This window comes from Nicotiana tabacum, chromosome 10, assembly GCF_000715075.1.
Source record: "Nicotiana tabacum cultivar K326 chromosome 10, ASM71507v2, whole genome shotgun sequence".
Classification (NCBI taxonomy): domain Eukaryota; kingdom Viridiplantae; phylum Streptophyta; class Magnoliopsida; order Solanales; family Solanaceae; genus Nicotiana; species Nicotiana tabacum.
Genome location: NC_134089.1, coordinates 65042528 through 65063520, shown reverse-complemented (window position 1 = coordinate 65063520; position 20993 = coordinate 65042528). Strand labels below are relative to the sequence as shown.

Here is a 20993-nt window from a genome sequence, read left to right as displayed (position 1 = left end):
CTCTCAAATGCACACACACGTATACATGTAAGTAATAAAATGATAAGTCGAGTGTCGAACCCTCAGATACTTGTGTAACTAACCCCTAGTTTCACCAAGATTATTATTCAGTCAAGTATTTCAGAGTTCAAAAGTGTGATTATATTAAGCAATAATCCTAACAAGTAACTAATTTATCAAGTAGCAAAATAGTTGTTGTGTATTTAGCAGAGACGACTATTCCAGAGTTGTGATCGATTCACCAATCCTACTGTGTTCTAATTAATTCTCCCTATCATAAATTCACTCATGGTTGCTAATTAATCGAACAATTACTCTCGTAGTATTCTCTCGAATTCCTACTCACCTATTCAAAATAGATTAACGCCTATATTCCTATGGAATCAATCTACTAAGAATACATTAAGATTATGATATTTAATTAAGCATGGTAACTAGGTATATTCCTATCATAATCACAAATACCCCCCTCCCCCATAGTTAAGATCATGCTCTCTTCAATTCTTCTCTAATCTAAACGTAGCTTTCCCAAGCATAATATAGATAGTAAATAGAACATAACTGTTGGTCAGACAATTAAGCAATTAATCACAGAATTGAAGAAATAACCATATATTGGTGAATTGCAATCAAGGTTAAGTCAATTTCAAACAACATATCCATGGTTAAATCACAACCTGAGAACTATGGGTTTTTATCCACTCATGATAATATTAAAACTAATTTACAAGTGTTGAATAATTGAAAATACAAACAAAAGACGAAGAAAACTGAGATATCCTTGCTCCCGGATGTTCCTTGTGCGTATTTTTCCTTCAAAGTGGCGTCTCCCCCTCCAAACTAGGTTTAGACTTGCTTTTATACGAGTTGGGCGTCTTGGGTTAAAATAACCTTGTCCCGGACGAATTAGGATACTTTCCCATCTCCCAGCGCCTAGGGTAGATTGGGGCACTAGCCCTGGCGCTGGGATTTTTGAGGTTCTGGAAACTGGGCCGTAGGTAGCACCTCACGCTACCTGTGGTGCTACACTATCCCAATTTTTTATTTTGCTTCAACTCGTGCACTTTCGTTCCACATTGCCTCCGGATGATTCCTACACATTAAAATACCATGAATTAACACAAATCATAACATTTCACATATGAAATCCACGAAACACGAGTAAAATGCGAGGCGATATACATAAAATATATATACTATAAGCTAAATATCAACACCCCACACTTAGACTCTTGCTCATCCTCGAGCAATGAGACTATCAACTACACCCCAACAACGTACAAATTTCAACTAGAGAGGAGCACTTAAATTTTTTGTTTAATCATACACTCTACCCTTGACTTTGATCGATACCAGAAATCAAGCACGAACATACAAATTTAACATTCTTCTCGTTTTAAACATGCCCAAGTATAAACATTTCAATTCAAACAACCAATCCATCACCACCCTACCTCAAGAGCCAACGCGTTACCACTAAGCACCCTCAACTCGCGCACTCACCCAACAAGAGAAATTAACAACATTACTAATTTGCCATGAAATTATGTGCCCTCGTCAACAAACAAAAGGGTGAATATAGAATAGTCCACATATTCAAATATGCCTTTGAACATAATTTGAGGAAATCACACAATTTGAACAAAAAAAATACTTACTCTCACAAAGAATTCATGTGCATCCCGTGGTCGTACCATAAGCTTGCCCGTAATGTACATCTCTACTAATCTAAGCTAGCCAAATCTAGGATCGATTAGGACTTTAAGGTTGTAATGTAGGCTAAGGGACATGTAGGATACATTTAAGAATAGTGACAAAGCCTCGTAAGCACTTTAATACACTACACTTACAAATCGAGTACTTATTCTTCTTAACCAATTCACTCGCCACAAACCATATACAACATATCCTCTTTTTTTAATTAAGCCATTCTATATTCCCACTAGAACGATTAGTAAGATTAGGAGGTGTGTGTTTTTCTACATTATTTGAACTATTATATTTTTTCTTCTTTTTCTCTTTTTCTTTTTCTTTCTACACACCCTCCATACATTAAGGTTCATCGGCTAGTGACCTTTTTTCCACAACTTTAGTGCACCTTAAGGGCCCTTCCATGGTTCCACTCAAAAGCTACTCCCCAACCTATCACCTTACTTCTTTTAGCGACTAAATGCCTTAGTATGTAAACGTTCAACAATCTCAAATTAAGAATAGAATAGGAGTACGACTTCTAATGTGGGTGCCAAAGAAAAGGTCTATAGGCTCAAAGAGTGTCACGACCCCAGTTCTCCCTCCGCGAACTATCGTAATGGCACCCGTCACACCTCCTTTTTATTACACCCCGTAAAGGGTATAAATAAGTTTTTTCCAATTTAAGTGACAATCGAAATGGGATTATTTATTAAAATCAGAGTCGCCACTTGAAATAATTTATGGTGTTCCAAGTCACCGGTTAAAATACCGAATCGAGGAAATTGACTCTAATTACGATCTGCGAATACAGAAATCCGGGTAAGGAATTTTGTTAACCCGGGAGAAGGTGTTAGGCACTCCCAAGTTCCGTGGTTCTAACACGGTCGCTTAGCAATTTATACTTGGCTTATTAAATTGTGTAATTACTGATTTTAAAACCTTTGTGCATTTACCCTTTTAAGCGCTTCAAATCACTTGATTATGAAATTACCTTGAAACGAGTCACGCGTACATGTACTCATTTTGCTCGACGCGTCAAGAATCATGTCACACGTACGTATACACAATTATTCACGCTTTTGTTATTATTAAGAATGTTTGGCCAAAGTTGTGCGAACGCATACCTCGATTTATTTTTTTTTTAAAAAACAATTCGTAATTATGTCACGCAAACGTGTAGACAGTAACGATAATAATTTAAGATTTGAGAATGAAGCAACCAAAGAAACTAAATAAAGAGTAGTCAATTTCATAATATCAAATAACTTAGCAACATATGTAAGAATCATTTTGAAATTTTGGAACTTTTCCCAAATTATGTTAAATTAATAACAACCAATGAAAGATTCACATCTCAGCTATTCATGGAACTACATTTCCTATAAATCTAAACTACTAAAGATAACTAAATTATTTTAAACAAATTAACTAAGAGCAAAAAAAAAACTTTTATTTATGGACTAAAGGAAACAAAACATTCTATGGCTAAAACTTTAAACCAATAGACATGACAAAACTAATTTATCCCACAATGAACAGAAAGAAGAAACATGCTCAAGCAATCAGTCCGTATAAACCATAGCATTTACTCAAACAATCATCAGAATAAATAAAAAAATCAAACTCATACATTAATCCATGATATATTCCAATTTTTGAGTCAGATTTTATGGAACAGTACCTTTGAGCATGAGGAGAGAAGCAGATCTAAACAAACAGCAAAACAAAGTCGAACCACAACCAGAACTCGAACTCGAACCTCGATTGCGCTTGAACAGTGGTGTAAGTGAACTATTTGGGATGGTTTGCGGCTATCAGCTCTCGAAAATACAACAAAGAGTAGAGAAAACTGTTCTTTTTGATGAAATTGTCAGGTGGTCAACTTGGTGTTATTCGTTATTCGGTCATTTTTGCGGTTGCTGGAACGACAGTTGATTATGCTACCATCAAAATAAAACCAACCTTGAGAAGCTTCTATAACTCTATTGTCAATAGGAAAGATGATTGGTTAAAATTGCCCGAGTGGTCGCCAATCAAAGTACTTGATGAGGAAGCTTTTGCAGCAAAACGTGCTCGGGAAGAGCAAGTATACAAAAGTGTCCACAATCTGAACAAGGAGGAATCTTGATATTTTAGTACCTTTTGCAAGAGGCGCTGCCAAAAGTTGAGAAGGAAAGGGTCTGTTTTTTGTGTTTGTTCGCTGCTCGAGGTGTGGAGAAGATGAAGCTCAACGACTGAGGGATCTATTGTGTATTGCGACTGCTCTCATTTTTTTGGGTAGGGATTCTTGGATCCTTCAAGATGATGGCTGCTGTGTCCTTAAGGTGTAAGTCTTATTATATAGGGGTAGGGATTAGGTTAGGGGTATGGGCCTAGGAGTTATGAGCTTGAAAATTATGAACTTTGGAATTGGGCCAAAGACTAAAAGAAATGGACTACAAGATTCATAAAGACGGGGTAAACCAACCCAAAATTAATTCCTTCTTCTAAAATTATATATAATTATAATATAAAAAATATAAAACTAATTTTAATTAATTGAACTAAACTATATTAAAATATGAAACTATTTTTGTATTTTCAAGATTATATATAAAAATAAAAATAAGCTACTATTTTTGTATATTTTTTATTTAAATTTATGAAAGATGCGTAAACTAAAATATTTTTGTTATTTTCATTTTTATGACGAAATAAAGTAAAAAAGTCAAAATTAGTTGAATTAGCTATATTAGGCCTAAATTAAATATTTTACGCTAAAATATGAAAAATCTTGGGGAGGGTCAAAAATCACATGTCTACAGCTACCCATCTTTGACTGGAAACGCGAAGAGTTTTCAGATAAAGAATGACTAGACATGTTTTTTGTCCCGACCCTTATTTAGAGAGACCGAAAGTAAGAGAAAAGAGAAATGTGACCGAGCCCTGGTATCTGAGCTGCCTACATATCCTTGGCTATAAAGGAATCAGGCCACGTGTAGTTCAGAGGTGAGTGAGATGATGGAGTATGCCGAGGTGGAGAGCAGGTCGAGGTGCCGTTCCGCCGAGGTTCCGGTCCGCGGTCCCGTTATTACATCAAAATCAAAAATGAAAAAGACTAACTAAGCCTATCAGCTACGAGTTACAAAATTCCTATCTATAAGTCTTCTGAAGCTTGATCTTGAGTCTTGAATGGTTCTTCATGCAGACTTTAGATTTGAACCTTGGCGCTTGTTAGCTGCAGGTGCTAGCTCATTCTTCTTCAACTTTTTGGATCAAGACCGGACCTGTAGTGCTTGTGACTTCCACCATGTCTTAAGCAGTTCACATCCTCCATCAACTTCTGCATTTGGATTAACTTCTTGCCTTTCTCTCTTTTTCTTTATTGTGACTAACTTCTGTTGATCACCTCGGACTGTTGACTCGCATTCTTGCAGTGAGATTCTTTGGTTACTGACTTAAATTGTAATCTGAGATGTTTTCCCTTTCTCCAGGTGAACGCCTGACTACTGAACTTGAACTGTCCTCTCTTGTTACTTGACACTATTTTCCCTTGCACCTTGAACCATTTTCCCCTGAAACTTGAACTGTCTTCCTTCGAAACTACCTTCCCTTGATACTCGAGTTGTCTTCCTTCAACACTGCTTTCCCTAGAAACTTGAGTTGTCTTCCCTTGTTCTCCAGGTGGGCACTTGATTACAACAAAACAGACAAAACAAAAGAAATTTTTTTCAGCCCCAGTTTGCACTAGGAAGATTTGTGAGTTGTTAGCAAGATTGTAAATCACTTGTACTATTGATGTAATGATGAGAGTAAACTAAAGAATAAACAAGGAAAACTTAAACTAAGCTTGACTAAAGTAAAGACTGACCCTATTCTCCAGGCGGGCCCCCCTGATTTCAGGAAAACTAAACATTGATATTCGTAAGAAAACTAAAAAATTGACCCATTTTTCAAATCCAAACTTCCTCTTTTTTTCTTTGCTTTTTTTCAAAATATCCTAGGAGAAAATTCGTCAAACTAGGTTTTCTATCTTAGGAGAAAGATTCATCAGACTAAGACATTAATCCTAGGAGAAAATTCATCAGACTAGGTTTTCTATCTTTCTTTTTATTTTTTTATTTTTTTTATTTTTGGTATCTTAGGAGAAAGATTCATTAGACTAAGACGTTTACCCTAGGAGAAAATTCATCAGACTAGGTCTTCTATCTTAGGAGAAAGATTCATCAGACTAAGATTTTGATCCTAGGAGAAAGTTTATCAGACTAGGTTTCCTATCTTAGGAGAAAGATTCATCAGACTAAGATTGTGATCCTAGGAGAAAATTCATCAAACTAGGTCCCTTTTATTATCTTAGGAGAAAGATTCATCCGACTAAGATTTCTATTTATTATCTTAGGAGAAAGATTCACCCGACTAAGATTTGATCCTAGGAGAAAGATTCATCAGACTAGGTTGTTTATCTTAGGAGAAAAGTTCATCAGACTAAGATTTTTATCCTAGGAGAAAGTTTATCAGACTAGGTCTTCTATCCTAGGAGGCAAAATGTGACGACCAAATAACAAAATTTTATGCACATGAGCAAGATAGAAAAAGGCAAAAATTTGAGAAACTTCTCTTTGTCGGCTCTTCTCTTCTTTTCATTTTCATTTTTCTTTTTTCTCTTTTTTTTTCCTTTTCTCATTAATTTTTTCTTTTTGAATCACTTTCCTTGCACCGCTTCGTTCCTGTTTCATACAAAGAAAAATTTATCAGTTTTGAAAATGGTGGTCAGTTTGTGGCCTTGAGTTTTGGGCAGCTTGACTTCTGCTCAATCAGCTTGAGTCGGTCTCAAAAGACTTTTGTTCTGCACCAACTCTGATTGTTTCACACCAGTACCATTTGTATTTGCAGCTCAAACAGCCTTATCCCAATTGGAGATCTTTTCTTAGATGACCTTTTCTTATATCTTGAATGACTTCCTGCTTTTGAGCAATTTGTCTGTCAAAGAGAATCACAAGTTATCTTTGTTTGCGCCAAGCAGGCTGACAAGAGTCTTCTGGGGGGAACCTTTGTATGAATCCTCAAGGCTCGTTGACAGTAACAACCGAGTATGCTGGCCAAATTTACTTTGTACAACTGAAAAGCTGGTAGCATATTTTAAAATCTTTTCTTGCTTGTTTGACAAGGACCGTCTCGGAGTGAAGGACAAAATGATGTAAAGAAACAATTATTAACAAAAAATGTCCCTGTCGGAAGGACAGAAGGAAGAGCTTTTTTTTTCTTTTTTTTTCACTAACTAGCCTTAATGGTCATGACATGCATTTTGGACTTAGTGGCCGATCTATCAAACTAATTCACTCTTCCCTTTTACTATTCTTATGACCTTTGAAGTCGGGCCTATCCGTGCCAATCCTTTGCATCAGCTTCATGACTCACTTTCGACTAATGGTGCCCCGAGGGGTTTTCACCAACAAGTCTCTATCATTTATTCATCTCTGCTCGCTGTCGTCTTACTGTGCCCGTGAGGGTTTTCACTAATAAGACTCTCTCATTTTTCTTTTCTTTTTCTTTCTGTTGCTTTCTTGTTTGGGCAACTTGACAGTGTTCTACGTCATGTGACAACCGTTTCTCATTGCATGCTTCTCTTGGCATTCTTGAAGGCATATTGGGGGGTCTTTATTTGGAAGGTTTCTGGATAGGGTTGAAAAGAAAGGTCGACGTGAAGGCTCAAAATAAACTCAGAACGAGGGGTTGTAGACTTACAACTCTTGGAATCGACTCTTTCAAAAATGAAATAAAATCTTTTCCCCAGTTTTAGATGTTGGGGATTTTTGGATTTTTTTTTGAATTTTTTGCTTTTTCTTCTGAATTCTTATTTTGTTAGACCGAACCGTGAGGCTGCCTACGTATCCTTTTTTAAGGAATCAGGTCAAACGTAGTTCAAACATCTGACCTAAACTATTTTTCATCTTTCTTTCTGTTTCTCTTTTCCTTTTTTCTTTTTTTTTTTCTCTTTTATTTTTTTTTCTTTTTTTCTCTTTTTTTTGTTTGCCCCAGCTTCTATTTTTTGAGGGCATGGACCTTTGATAATTCCTTTTTTTTCTCTGAACTTTCTAAGAATTTCCCCAGTTTGTACTCTTGGGACATGATTTTTTTTTGACTCTAAACTTGATTCCAAAAGAGGGTAGTCAAAGAAAACACAGGCTCAAAAGGGGTAGCAAAGGATATAAAGTGTTTGGGTAGCAGAAAAATGACCTCCTAACCTCAAGAACGTCAAACATGGTATCTTTTCGCGATCACAACATTGACGAACATGTATGTCTTCTTGGTGTGCCGTGGTCACAAGACATTTTTTCATCCCTTAGTGACAAACTTTCCAACAAACATCAATAGATTAAACATCCTCAAGCCCGATCTTCACAATGATTTGAAAGTGAATTTTACTCGACCTTAGTTCCAAAGTATTCCAACTCTTTATTCATCCTCAAAAGTATATATATTTTTTAGTTATCGAATTCCAGATTAAATCAGTTCCTAAGATCTGGCCAAAATTTACTATGCATGTCATGTCATTAAAACTAGCGGGAAAAGAGCTAAGCACGGAATGACACAAAAGGACAAACTGTATTTTATTCAGTAAACAACAAGACACAACAACAACAACAATAACGACCCAGTATAATCCCACAAGTGGGGTCTGGGGAGGGTAATATGTACGCAGACCTTACCCCTACCCCGAAGGGTAGAGAGGCTGTTTCCAGGAGACCCTCGGCTCAAAAAAGACAAATAACCTAAAATCCGAGTTACAACCCTAAATAACCCAGCCAATGAAAATAGCAACAGAACAGAAAGACAAGACTCACACAAACAAAATGGAGGGATAGAAGGGTTTGACTCAATAAAACAAATAAAATCTGGATCACAACCCTGAAATAACCCAGATAATAGAAAAAACATCAAAACAAACTACCAAGATTCCTTCCTAGTGAAGAGAATGACTTTTCAATTGCTAAGGTTGATATTTAGCCACAAATTTGCTCATCAGGACCAGCAGAGCCTTCTCCAATTTCAAAATCATTAACTTCAGTTAGCGAATTCCCGAGAGGATTCTCATACTCCATGTCACCATGCATCATCCTCACAAAGTGTGCATCATCATGTGCAGGTAAAGGATTCTGCACGATATTCTGGGCGCCACTGTCTTGGATCACAATCAGTTTTTCCTAGATCATCCTTTCTATTTCTCTTTTCAAATCCCGACAGCTTTCAACATTGTGCCCCTAGGCATTGGAATGGTATTCACACCTTTTAGAAGGGTCAAAGCTTCTTGCACGTGGGTCCATATGATTTGGAGAAATAAGTGCAATCATGTAATAATGCTTTAATTTCTCAAACAAGCTTGCATAGGATGCTCCTATTGGTGTAAAATTATCTTTCAACTTTTGTTCCCCTCTATACCTGTGGCCTAGATGTGGGTTATAGGGTACCTGAAAATTTTGTGGAAGATGGTGGAGATTTTGTGATGCTAGTTCTCGCCTTCTGGGGTGTTTTGGTGGCTGGACAACATACTGATGTAGAGCGACAGAGTATTGTGGGTTCTGAGGTGGATAACAATGCTCAGGTGAGTCCTGGAAAACTTGAGGAGGCTGCTCATACCTTCAAGATATTCTTCTAGAACCTCTTCTCGACCCTGATGTCATCATGATTTCTTCAACCTTCTCATTTGTGTCGCTAAAATTATCAGATTCAACCCGGACAACCTGAGTTGTGGCTTTAAAAACTGCTTGACTTATAATTTTGCCTATCTTAAGACCATTCTATACCATTTCTCCCATTTTGATTGCTTCCGAGAAGGATCTGCCAACTGCGAACATCATGTTTTGAAAGTAATCTGGCTCTTGCGCTTGAAGGAAGACAATGATTAGCTCGTGGTCATCCATGGGTGGCTTAACTCGAGCTGCTTGCTCTCTCTATTTAATGGAATATTCCCTGAAGCTTTCACTTGGTTTCTTCTTTAGGTTTGAAAGAGAAATGCGGTCTGGGGCAATGCCAATGTTGTATTGGAACTGTTTGACAAAGGCATGTGCCATGTCATCCCAGACATACCAGCGAGACGTGTCTTGATTCATAAACCATTCGGAGGCTACTCCCGTAAGGCTTTCCCCAAAATAAGCCATCAACAATTCTTCATTTCTTCCCGCACCTCTCAGTTGATTGCAATACCTTTTTATGTAGGATATGGGGTCTCCATGTCCATCATACTTTTCAAATTTGGGAGTCTTGAAACCAGGCGGCAAGTGGACATTAGGAAACATACATAGATCTTTGAAGGCAACACTCTTTTGACCTGCCAACCCTTGCATGTTTTTCAACCGTTGTTCTAAGCTTTTCACTCTTTGGGTCATTTCTTCCTGTACCATCTTTCGGGCAGGCTTCTCAATATTTACAGGAAGATCAAACGAGTACGAGTGGTACTTAGAAGAGTGGTACTGCTCTTGCTGTGTAGCAAATTGTGACTCATGACGAGGTTGTCCTTGACCACTGGCCCATGCTTGACACATTTCAGTTATTTGCTGTCCCCAGCAGAGTCGCCAGAGCTGTCACACCTCCTTTTTATTACACCCCGTAAAGGGTATAAATGAGTTTTTTCCAATTTAAGTGACAATCGAAAGAGGATTATTTATTAAATCAGAGTCGCCACTTGGAATAATTTCTGGTGTTCCAAGTCACCGGTTAAAATCCCGAATCGAGGAAATTGACTCTAATTACGGTCTGCGAATATAGAAATCCGGGTAAGGAATTCTGTTAACCCGGGAGAAGGTGTTAGGCACTCTCGAGTTCCGTGATTCTAGCACGGTCGCTTAGCAATTTATACATGGCTTATTAAATTGTCTAATTACTGATTTTAAAACCTTTGTGCATTTACCCTTTTAACCGCTTCTAATCACTTGATTATGAAATTACCTTGAAATGAGTCACGCGTACATGTACTCATTTTGCTCGACGCGTCAAGAATCATGTCACGCGTACGTGTACACAATTATTCACGCTTTTGTTATTATTAAGAATGTTTGGCCGAAGTTGCGCGAACGCATACCTCGATTTTTTTTTAAAATTCGTAATTATGTCATGCAAACGTGTACACAATAATGATAATAATTTAAGATTTGAGAATGAAGCAGCCAAAGAAACTAAATAAAGAGTAGTCAATTTCATAATATCAAATAACTTAGCAACAGATGTAAGAATCATTTTGAAATTTTGGAACTTTTCCCAAATTAAGTTAAATTAATAACAACCAATGAAAGATTCACGTCTTAGCTATTCATGGAACTACATTTCCTATAAATCTAAACTACTAAAGATAACTAAATTATTTTAAGCAAATTAACTAAGAGCAAAAAAAAAAACTTTTATTTATGGACTAAAGGAAACAAAACATTCTATGGCTAAAACTTTAAACCAACAGACATGACAAAACTAATTTATCCCACAATGAACAGAAAGAAGAAACATGCTCAAGCAATCAGTCCGTATAAACCATAGCATTTACTCAAACACTCATCATAATAAATAAAAAAATCAAACTCATACATCAATCCATTATATATTCCAATTTTTGAGTCAGATTTTATGGAATAGTACCTTTGAGCATGAGGAGAGAAGCAGATCTAAACAAACAGCAAAACAAAGTCGAACCACAACCAGAACTCGAACCTCGATTGCGCTTGAACAGTGGTGGAAGTGAACTATTTGGGATGGTTTGCGGCTATCAGCTCTCGAAAATACAACAAAGAGTAGAGAAAATTGTTCTTTTTGATGAAATTGTCAGGTGGTCAACTTGGTGTTATTCGTTATTCGGTCATTTTTGCGGTTGTTAGAACGACAGTTGATTATGCTACAATCAAAATAAAACCAACCTTGAGAAGCTTCTATAACTCTATTGTCAATAGGAAAGATGATTGGTTAAAATTGCCTGAGTGGTCGCCAATCAAAGTACTTGATGAGGAAGCTTTTGCAGCAAAACGTGCTCGGGAAGAGCAAGTATACAGAAGTGTCCACAATCTGAACAAGGAGGAATCTTGATATTTTAGTACCTTTTGCAAGAGGCGCTGCCAAAAGTTGAGAAGGAAAGGGTCTGTTTTTTGTGTTTGTTCGCTGCTCAAGGTGTGGAGAAGATGAAGCTCAACGACTGAGGGATCTATTGTGTATTGCGGCTGCTCTCATTTTTTTGGGTAGGGATTCTTGGATCCTTCAAGATGATGGCTGCCGTGTCCTTAGGGTGTAGGTCTTATTATATAGGGGTAGGGATTAGGTTAGGGGTATGGGCCTAGGAGTTATGAGCTTGAAAATTATGAACTTTGGAATTGGGCCAAAGACTAAAAGAAATGGACTACAAGATTCATAAAGACGGGGTAAACCAACCCAAAATTAATTCCTTCTTCTAAAATTATATATAATTATAATATAAAAAATATAAAACTAATTTTAATTAATTGAACTAAACTATATTAAAATATGAAACTATTTTTGTATTTTCAAGATTATATATAAAAATAAAAATAAGCTACTATTTTTGTATATTTTTTATTTAAATTTATGAAAGATGCGTAAACTAAAATATTTTTGTAATTTTCATTTTTTGTGACGAAATAAAGTAAAAAAGTTAAAATTAGTTGAAATAGCTATATTAGGCCTAAATTAAATATTTTACGCTAAAATATGAAAAATCTTGGGGAGGGTCAAAAATTACATGTCTACAGCACATAGTCTCTACGACTAGGTAAGCCTAACAATTTGCAAAAAAGGGAAAACAACAGATAAAAACTATAGAAACTGCGGATAAACATAATGAAAACATTTAAGATGCCGCTAGGCATATACAAATACACACTCTCAACTGAAAAGATCTCCCAAAATACGGAATCTCATGAAATCACAAACTAAGGATACTACATACTGCTCTAACTCTAGAATGTCCAAATCAAAGTAAATACAGAAGGACTATAACTACAAGAGAGAATGGAGAGGGACTCCTCGGTCTGCGGACGTGGCAGATATACCTCGAAGTCTCTGTAGAATCGCCTCGCCTTAAGGGTGGTAGGGCTGAGCCAAAAAACCTGGATCTGCACATGAAAAATATGCGCAGGAAGGGCATGAGTACACCACAACGGTACTCAGTAAGTGCCAAGCCTAACCTCGGTCGAGTAGTGATGAGGAAAGTCAAGGCCCTACTGATTTTAGATGAAAAACGAGGTAAGACAATATAGAATACGATAATATAATTAAAGTGCTAACAATCTATAACAAATAAAAACACAGAAAGAATCTAACTCAGTACACAGAAATAGCAACAGGGGATCTCTCGGGATACCGTCTCGTAGTCCCAAACGTAAATGTGCAAGGGAAACTCCCCGAATACCAAATCCGTAGTCCCAAAGTAAATATCCAGTATGGGGAATCTACTAGGTGCTGTCCCGTAGTCCCAATCGTAAATGTGCAGGGGGATCTACCGGAATACCGATCCGTAGTCCCAAAATAAATAAGCAGGGGGATCTCCTGCAATATCGTCCCGTAGTCCCAAAGTAAACACATAACATCAACACGAAGAATATTCAATTATATCAAATTTCATACCAAAGTAAAACAGACATTTCTAACCTAGCATGCTGCAGAGAATTCAAATAAAGCAGTTTGAACAAGTAAAACAATTAAATCACTTAGACATGCTTTCCTAAACTAACAGTAGACTTAAATTGCAAGTAATGTACAACAAAGAAGAAAAACACAATTATAGTTGCTTAATAAAAACAGGATTTTCAACAATTAGCACATGTTCGCACTTGTCACCTCACGTACAAGGCATTTCATATATCAACAAGTACCAAATCCTAAGGGGAGTTTCCCCACACAAGGTTAGGCAAGCCACTTACCTCGAACTAGCTTAATCAACTCGAAATCACGTTCTTGCCACAAGTACTCGACTCCAAATGGACAAAATCTATTCAAATCAATTGCATAATGTAAATATAACTTCAAGTAACTAATTCCACTAATTAATTTGAAGCTAACACGCGAAATTAAGAAAATTGCCCAAAAAGTCCCCCGGGCCCACGTCTTGGAATTGAGTAAAAGTTACGGATTTTGAACCTCCATTCACTCACGAGTTCACTTGTACCAAAATTACTACAATCCGATACCAAAATCTTAATCAAAACCCCAAAATTAGGCCTAAGAACTTTTCCAAAATCTTTCCCAATTTCTCACCCCAAATCCAAAATTAGATGATGAATTCACGTTTAGATTAATGAGTTATAACCAAAAAGGAGTTAGGAATCATTACCCAATTGATATCTCTGAAAATCCCTTAAAATCTCGTTCAAATCCGAGCTCCCAAACTCTAGTTTTGATAAAAATGGCTAAACCCTCGATTTTGAAACTTTATAATCTGCCTAGGTAATTCCTTCTTCGCGAACGTGAGTCCATTATCGCGAACGTGATGCACAAAAATCACTGGCCAATATTTCCTCTTTCGCGAATGTGAGGATCCACTCGCGAACGCGTAGCTTACATTGGCGGACCCTACACGAACGCGAGGACCATGTCGCGAACGAGAAGCACGATTCAGCTGATTCACCCAGATGCTCTATGCAAACGCGAGAACCCTCTTGCGAACACGATGAAGGTTTTCTTTGCAACACAATAGCAGAAAATCTGCAACTTCTCTAAGTCCAAAAATGACCTGTTGAGTATCCGAAACACACCCGAGGCCCCCGGGACCTCAACCTAACATGCCAACCAATCCTAAAACATCATACGAACTTATTCCAACCCTCGAATCACATGAAACAATGCTAAAACCACAAATCACTCTCCAATCCAAGCCTTATGTATAAATCTCAAGAATCCTACATCCGATGATAAAACCAACCAAACCAAGTCCGATTGACCCCAAAATTTGCACACAAGTCACATTCAACACTACAGAGCTACTCCAACTCTCGGAATCGGATTCCTACCCCGATATCAAAATTTCACTATCGAAGCGGAAATTTCAAAAATTTAACTTTCGGCATTTCAAGCCTAAATAAGCTACGAACCTCCAAAACACAATCCAAGCCACTAAGCCTGAAATCACCCAACGGAGGTAACAGAACCGACTGAATTCCATTCCGAGGCCGTCTTCACACTGCTCCAACTATGGTTCGATTTCTAAAGCTTAAACTCTCTTTTAAGGTCTAAGTGTCCCAAAACACTCCAAAACTCAAAAACAAATCATCCCGGCAAATCAAAATAGCAGAAACAAATATGGGGAAAGTAGTTAATAGGGGATCGGGGCGTTAATTCTTAAAACGACCGGCTAGGTCGTTACATCCTCCCCCTCTAAAAACATTCGTTCGTCCTCGAATGATCATAGAGACATACTTGAAGTGGTGAAAAGATGAGGGTAACGGCTGCGCATATCCTGCTCGGTCTCCCAGGTCACCTCCTTGACCAGCTGACCTCGCCACTGAACCTTCACTGATGCAATGTTCTTTGACCTCAGCTTCCGAACCTGCCTATCCAATATTGCCACTGGCTCCTCAACATAAGATAGATCCTTGTCCAACTAGACTGAACTGAAATTCAATACATGCGACGGATCGCCGTGATACTTCCAGAGCATCAAAACATGAAATACCGGATGAACTCTTGCCAAGCTGGGAGGTAAGGCAAGCTCATAAGAAACCTCCCCAACACATCTCAATATCTCAAAAGGACTAATAAACCTCGGACTCAACTTTCCTTTCTTCCCAAATCTCATAACGCCCTTCATAGGTGAAACCCGAAGCAGAACCTGCTCTCCAACCATATAGGAAACATCACGAACCTTCCGGTCCGCATGACTCTTCTGTCTGGACTGGGCTGTACGGAGTCTATCCTGAATCACCTTAACCTTCTCCAAAGCATCCTAAACCAAGTCTATGCCCAATAATCTAGCCTCATCCGGCTCAAACCAACCCACCGAGGATCTACACTACCTACCATACAAGGCCTTATACGGTGCCTTATGAATGCTGGACTGATAGTTGTTGTTGTATGCAAACTCTGCTAGTGGCAAGAACTGATCCCAAGAACCTCCAAACTCCATCACACACGCACAGAGCATATCCTCAAGAATCTGAATAGTGCGCTCGGACTGTTCGTCCATCTGGGGTGAAATGATGTGCTCAACTCCACCCGAGTACCTAACTCATGCTGTATGACCCTCCAGAACCGTGATGTGAACTAAGTACCTCTATCTGAAATGATGGAAACTGGAATACCATAAAGGCGAAAAATCTCCGAATATAAATCTCCGCCAATTACTCCGAAGAATAGGTAGTACACACAGGAATGAAGTGCGCGGACTTGGTCAGTTGATCCACAATCACCCAAATGGCATCGAACTTTCTCAAATTACGTGGGAGCCCAACTATGAAGTCCATGGTGGTCCGCTCCCACTTCCATTCCGGAATCTCTATCTGCTGAAGCAACCCACCCGGTCTCTGGTGCTCATACTTCACCTGCTAATAATTGAGGCACCGAGCTACAAACCCAACTATATCTTTCTTCATCTGCCTCCACCAATAGTGCTGCCTCATATCCTTGTGCATCTTCGTGGCACTCGGATGGATGGAATATCACGAACTATGGGCCTCTTTTAGAATCAACTCTCGAAGCCCATCAACATTGGGTACACATACCCGACCCTGCATCCTCAATACCCCGTCATCACCAATAGTCACATCTCTGGCATCACCGTGTAGAACCTTGTCCTTGAGGACGAGCAAATGAGGGTTATCATACTGATGCTCCCTGATACTATCAAATAAGGAAGACCGAGAGACCACACAAGCTAGAACCCGACTGGAATTCGAAAGATCCAATCTCACAAACTGGCTAGCTAAGGCCTGAACATCCATTGCCATGGGCCTCTCAGTTGCTGGTAAATAAGCCAAGCTCCCCAAACTCTCCGCCCGACGACTTAAAGCATCGGCCACCACATTGGCCTTGCCTGGGTGATACAAGATAATGATATCATAGTCTTTCAGCAGCTCTAACCACCTCCTCTAGAAAAAATTAAAATCCTTTTGCTTGAATAGGTGGTGCAAACTCCGGTGTTTAATATAGATCTCACAGGATCACCGTACAAATAATGATGCCAGATCTTCAATGCATGGACAATAGCAGCTAACTTGAGATCATGGACGAGATAATTCTTCTCATGTACCTTCAACTATTTGTACACGTAGGCAATCACCCTACTATCCTGCATCAATACCGCTCCAAGGTCAATCCTCGAGGCATCACAATAGACAGTATAAGACCCTGAACCTGTAGGCAATATCAAAACTGGGGCTATAGTCAAAGCAGTCTTGAGCTTCTGGAAGCTCGCCTTACACTCTTCTATCCACTGGAATGGAGCACCCTTCTGGGTCAGCCTGGTCATAGGTGCTGCAATAGATGAAAACCCCTCAACGAATCGACGGTAATAACCCGCCAAGCCAAGAAAACTGTTGATCTCTGTAGCTGAGGATGGTATAGGCCAACTCTGCGATGCTTCCACTTTCTTCAGATCCACCTATATACCCTCACTCGATACCACGTGACCCAAGAATGCCATAAAATCCAACCAAAACTCACATTTTGATAACTTTGCATATAACTTCCTTTACCTCAAAGTCTAAAGCACTGTCGTCAGGTGCTGCTCATGATCCTCCCGACTCCGGGAGTATACCAGAATATCATCAATAAAGACAATGACGAACGAGTCAAGATATGGTCGGAATACACTGTGCATCAAATGCATGAAGGCTGCTAGGGAATTGGTTAGCCCAAACGATATAACAAGGAATTCGTAGTGACCATACCGAGTCCTGAAAGCAGTCTTCGGGATATCTGGCTCCCGAATCTTCAACTAATGGTAACTTGAATGCAAGTCAATCTTAGAAAACACTCGTGCACACTGTAGGTGGTCAAACAAATCATTAATACAAGACAAAGGATACTAGTTCTTCACTGTAACTTTGTTCAATTGGCGATAATCAATGCACATACGCATAGAACCATCCTTTTTCTTAACAAACAAGATAGCAACACCCCAAGGTGATACACTTGGCCGAATAAAACCCTTATCAAGCAATTCCTATAACTGATCCTTCATCTCCTTCAACTCAAGAGGGGCCATACGATATCGAGGAATAGAAATGGTCTGAGTACCCGACAACAAATCAATGCCAAAATCAATATCTCTGTCGGATGGCATACCCTGAAGATCAGCTGGAAACACATCAGGGAAGTCCCGTACTACTAGAACTGAATCAACTATAGGGGTATCAACACAAACATCTATCACATAGGCCAGATACGCGTCACACCCGTTCTCAACCATTCGTTTAGCTTTAAGGAATGAAATAACTCTACTAGGAGTGTGATCTAAAGTACCTCTCCACTCTACTCGCCGTACACCTAGCATAGCCAGTGTCATAGTTTTGATGTAACAATCAAGAATAGCATAATGCGGTGACAACCAGTCCATGCTCAAAATAACATCGAAATCTACCATGCTGAACAACAATAAATCGGCTCTGGTCTCAAAACCACTAAGAGCAACCAAACATGCCCGATAAACGTGGTCCACAAAAAAAGAATCCCCCACAGGAGTAGAAACATAAACAGGGGAACTCAAAAAATCCCGAGATACACCCAAATGCGGGGAAAAATAAGAAGACACATAAGAATAAGTGGAGCCTGGATCGAATAGAACCGATGCATCTCTATGACATACTAGGACAATACCTATGATATAGAATCGGAGGCGAGAGCCTCAGTACGGGCAGAAAGGGTATAATATCTGGCCTGGCCTCCCTCTCTAGGGCGATCTTTACCTCCCAGACCTCCACCTCTAGTTGGCTGAGCAGATGGGGTGGCAACTGGTGCTGGAACCATAGCCTGGGAACTCTGCGGGGCACGTTGTGGATGAGGAGTCTGTGAAGGTGCACCCTTCCTAAGTCTAGGGCAATCCCTCACCATATGGCGTGTCTCACCACACTCAAAACAAGCTTTGGGAGGACGTGGTGGCTGTGACTGGATTGGGCTAGGTCTGCTGGACTGACCACTGAAAGCACCCCATGCAGGAGGTGCACTAGATACTAGAGGTACATAATAAGGCTCCTAAGGTCTAGGAGGAGCTGGAATACCACTGGCTGCTGGAAGAGCTGAATGAAAGGGGCGACTCATATAACCCCTACCCCGACAAACTGCAGCTGGAGCATGGGCACTAAAATAATGGCCAGACTCTCGAGACCTTTTGGCCTCCCTCTCCTCTCTATCCCGATCATGCATACCCTCAACTCTCCTAGCAATGCTCACCACCTGCTGATAAGAAATATCCATCTCCAACTCACGAGCCATGCTAGACCCGATTCTGGGAATGAGCCCCTCAATAAACCGTCAAACGCTCTCACGAAATGTAGCCACCAAATCTGGTGCGTGCTTATCCAAGTCAGTGAAACAGACATCATACTCCGAAACAGTCATAGTGCCCTGGCGCAAATGCTCAAACTCTGCACGCCATGTGTCCCTGAGTCTCTGAGGAACAAACTCTCTCAGGAACATATCTGAAAACTGAGTCCATGTAAGGGATGCTACCTCAACTAGACTTTCCAACTCAAAAGTATGCCACCACTAGTAGGCGGCTCCTCGAAGCTGGAAGGCAGTGAAAGCACCCCACTCGATCCTGATATACCCATAGTGCGGAGGATATGGTGACACTCCTCCAGAAATCCCAAGGCATCATCTGATGCTAAACCATTGAATACAGGAGGCTTATACTTCTTGAATCTCTCAAGCTTTTACTACTCATCCTCTGAAGCCGCTGCCCTATCCTCGGGCAGATCTTGCACTGCAGGCGGTGCCGGTATAACCTCTAGGATCTAATCAACTTGGACCCGCTGCTCAGGAGTGCGGGCAGCGGGAGTCTGTGCTCCTCCCCCAGCCTAGGATGTTGCTGCAATAAGGGGAATCAGCCCTGCCTGAGCTAGAGTGGTGTACATGCTTACGTACTGTGCAAGAGTCTCCTAAGAGAGCTGGAATAGTAGTAGCAGTAGGCATATCAGCTGCCTAGACTCCAGCTGGAGCTACTGGTGGCTTCTCTGTGGCAGCTCGCGTGGGTGCTCTAGCTGTACCACATGCACGTTCTCAGCCTCTACCCCGACCCCAACCTCTAACGGCTCTAGCAGGGGCGCGGGTGCCTGGTCATCTCCGGTAGCACGTGTCCTCATCGTTTGTGAGAGAATAGAAGACAAAAGTTTAGAATTGTGATATCAAAAATCTCGCAAGACAAGGAAATCAAATGAAGTGAAATTTTCCCAACAGTTACATAGCCTCTCATAGATAAGTACAAACGTTCCCTTACCGATCCGCAAGACTCTAATAAACTGACTTGTGATTCATTACTCCTATGAACCTAGAGTTATAATACCAACTTGTTATCACCCCTGTTCGCCCTCCGTGAACTATCGTGATGGCTCCTAGTCTCTATGAGTAGGTAAGCCTAACAATCTGCGGAAAAGGGAAACAATAGATAAAAACTAATAGAAACTGTGGACAAACATAATGAAAACGTTTAAGATACCGCTCGGCATATACAAATACACACTCTCAACTGAAAAGATCTCCTAAAATCTATAATCTCATAAAATCACAAGCTAAGGATACTACATAGTGCTCTAACTCCAAAATGTCTAAATCAAAGTAAATACAAAAGGACTATAACTATAAGAGAGAATGGAGAGGGACTCCTCGGTCTACAAATGCGGCAGATATACCTCGTAGTCTCTTAAGAATTGCCTCGCCTCAAGGGTGGTAGGGCTGAGCTGAAGAACCTGGATCTGCACTTGAAAACAAGCGCAGGAAGGGCATGAGTACACCACAATGGTACTTAGTAAGTGCCAAGCCTAACCTCGGTCGAGTAGTGACGAGGAAAGTCAGGGCCCTACTGATTATAGATGAAAAACGAGGTAAGATAGTATAGAATACGATAATATAATTAAAGTGCTAACAGTCTATAACGAATAAAAACACAGAAAGAATCTAACTCAGTACACAGAAATAGCAACAGGGGATCTCCCGGGATACCATCCCATAGTCCCAAACGTAAATGTACAAGGGAAACTCTCGGAATACCAAATCTGTAGTCCCAAAATAAATATCCAGTTTGGGCAATCTACCGGGTGTTGTCCCGTAGTCCCAATCGTAAATGTGCTGGGGGATCTACTAGAATATCGATCCGTAGTCCCAAAATAAACAAGCAGGGG

General features: G+C 39.8%; 1 long non-coding RNA gene across 2 annotated transcripts; it reads right to left on the bottom strand.

The window, feature by feature from the left end:
* Positions 1–711: 711 nt before the first annotated feature.
* Positions 712–12268, bottom strand: LOC107809412 (uncharacterized). 2 transcript variants are annotated; one of them, XR_012695535.1, is made up of 3 exons: positions 11299–12166; positions 3374–5362; positions 712–1093 (listed from the first exon to the last, which is right to left on the bottom strand). It is a non-coding gene; the product is annotated as an uncharacterized LOC107809412 (long non-coding RNA). The 2 variants fall into 2 exon arrangements; XR_012695536.1 differs by lacking the exon at positions 712–1093 and having other exon boundaries at positions 4535–5362; positions 11299–12268.
* Positions 12269–20993: the final 8725 nt, after the last annotated feature.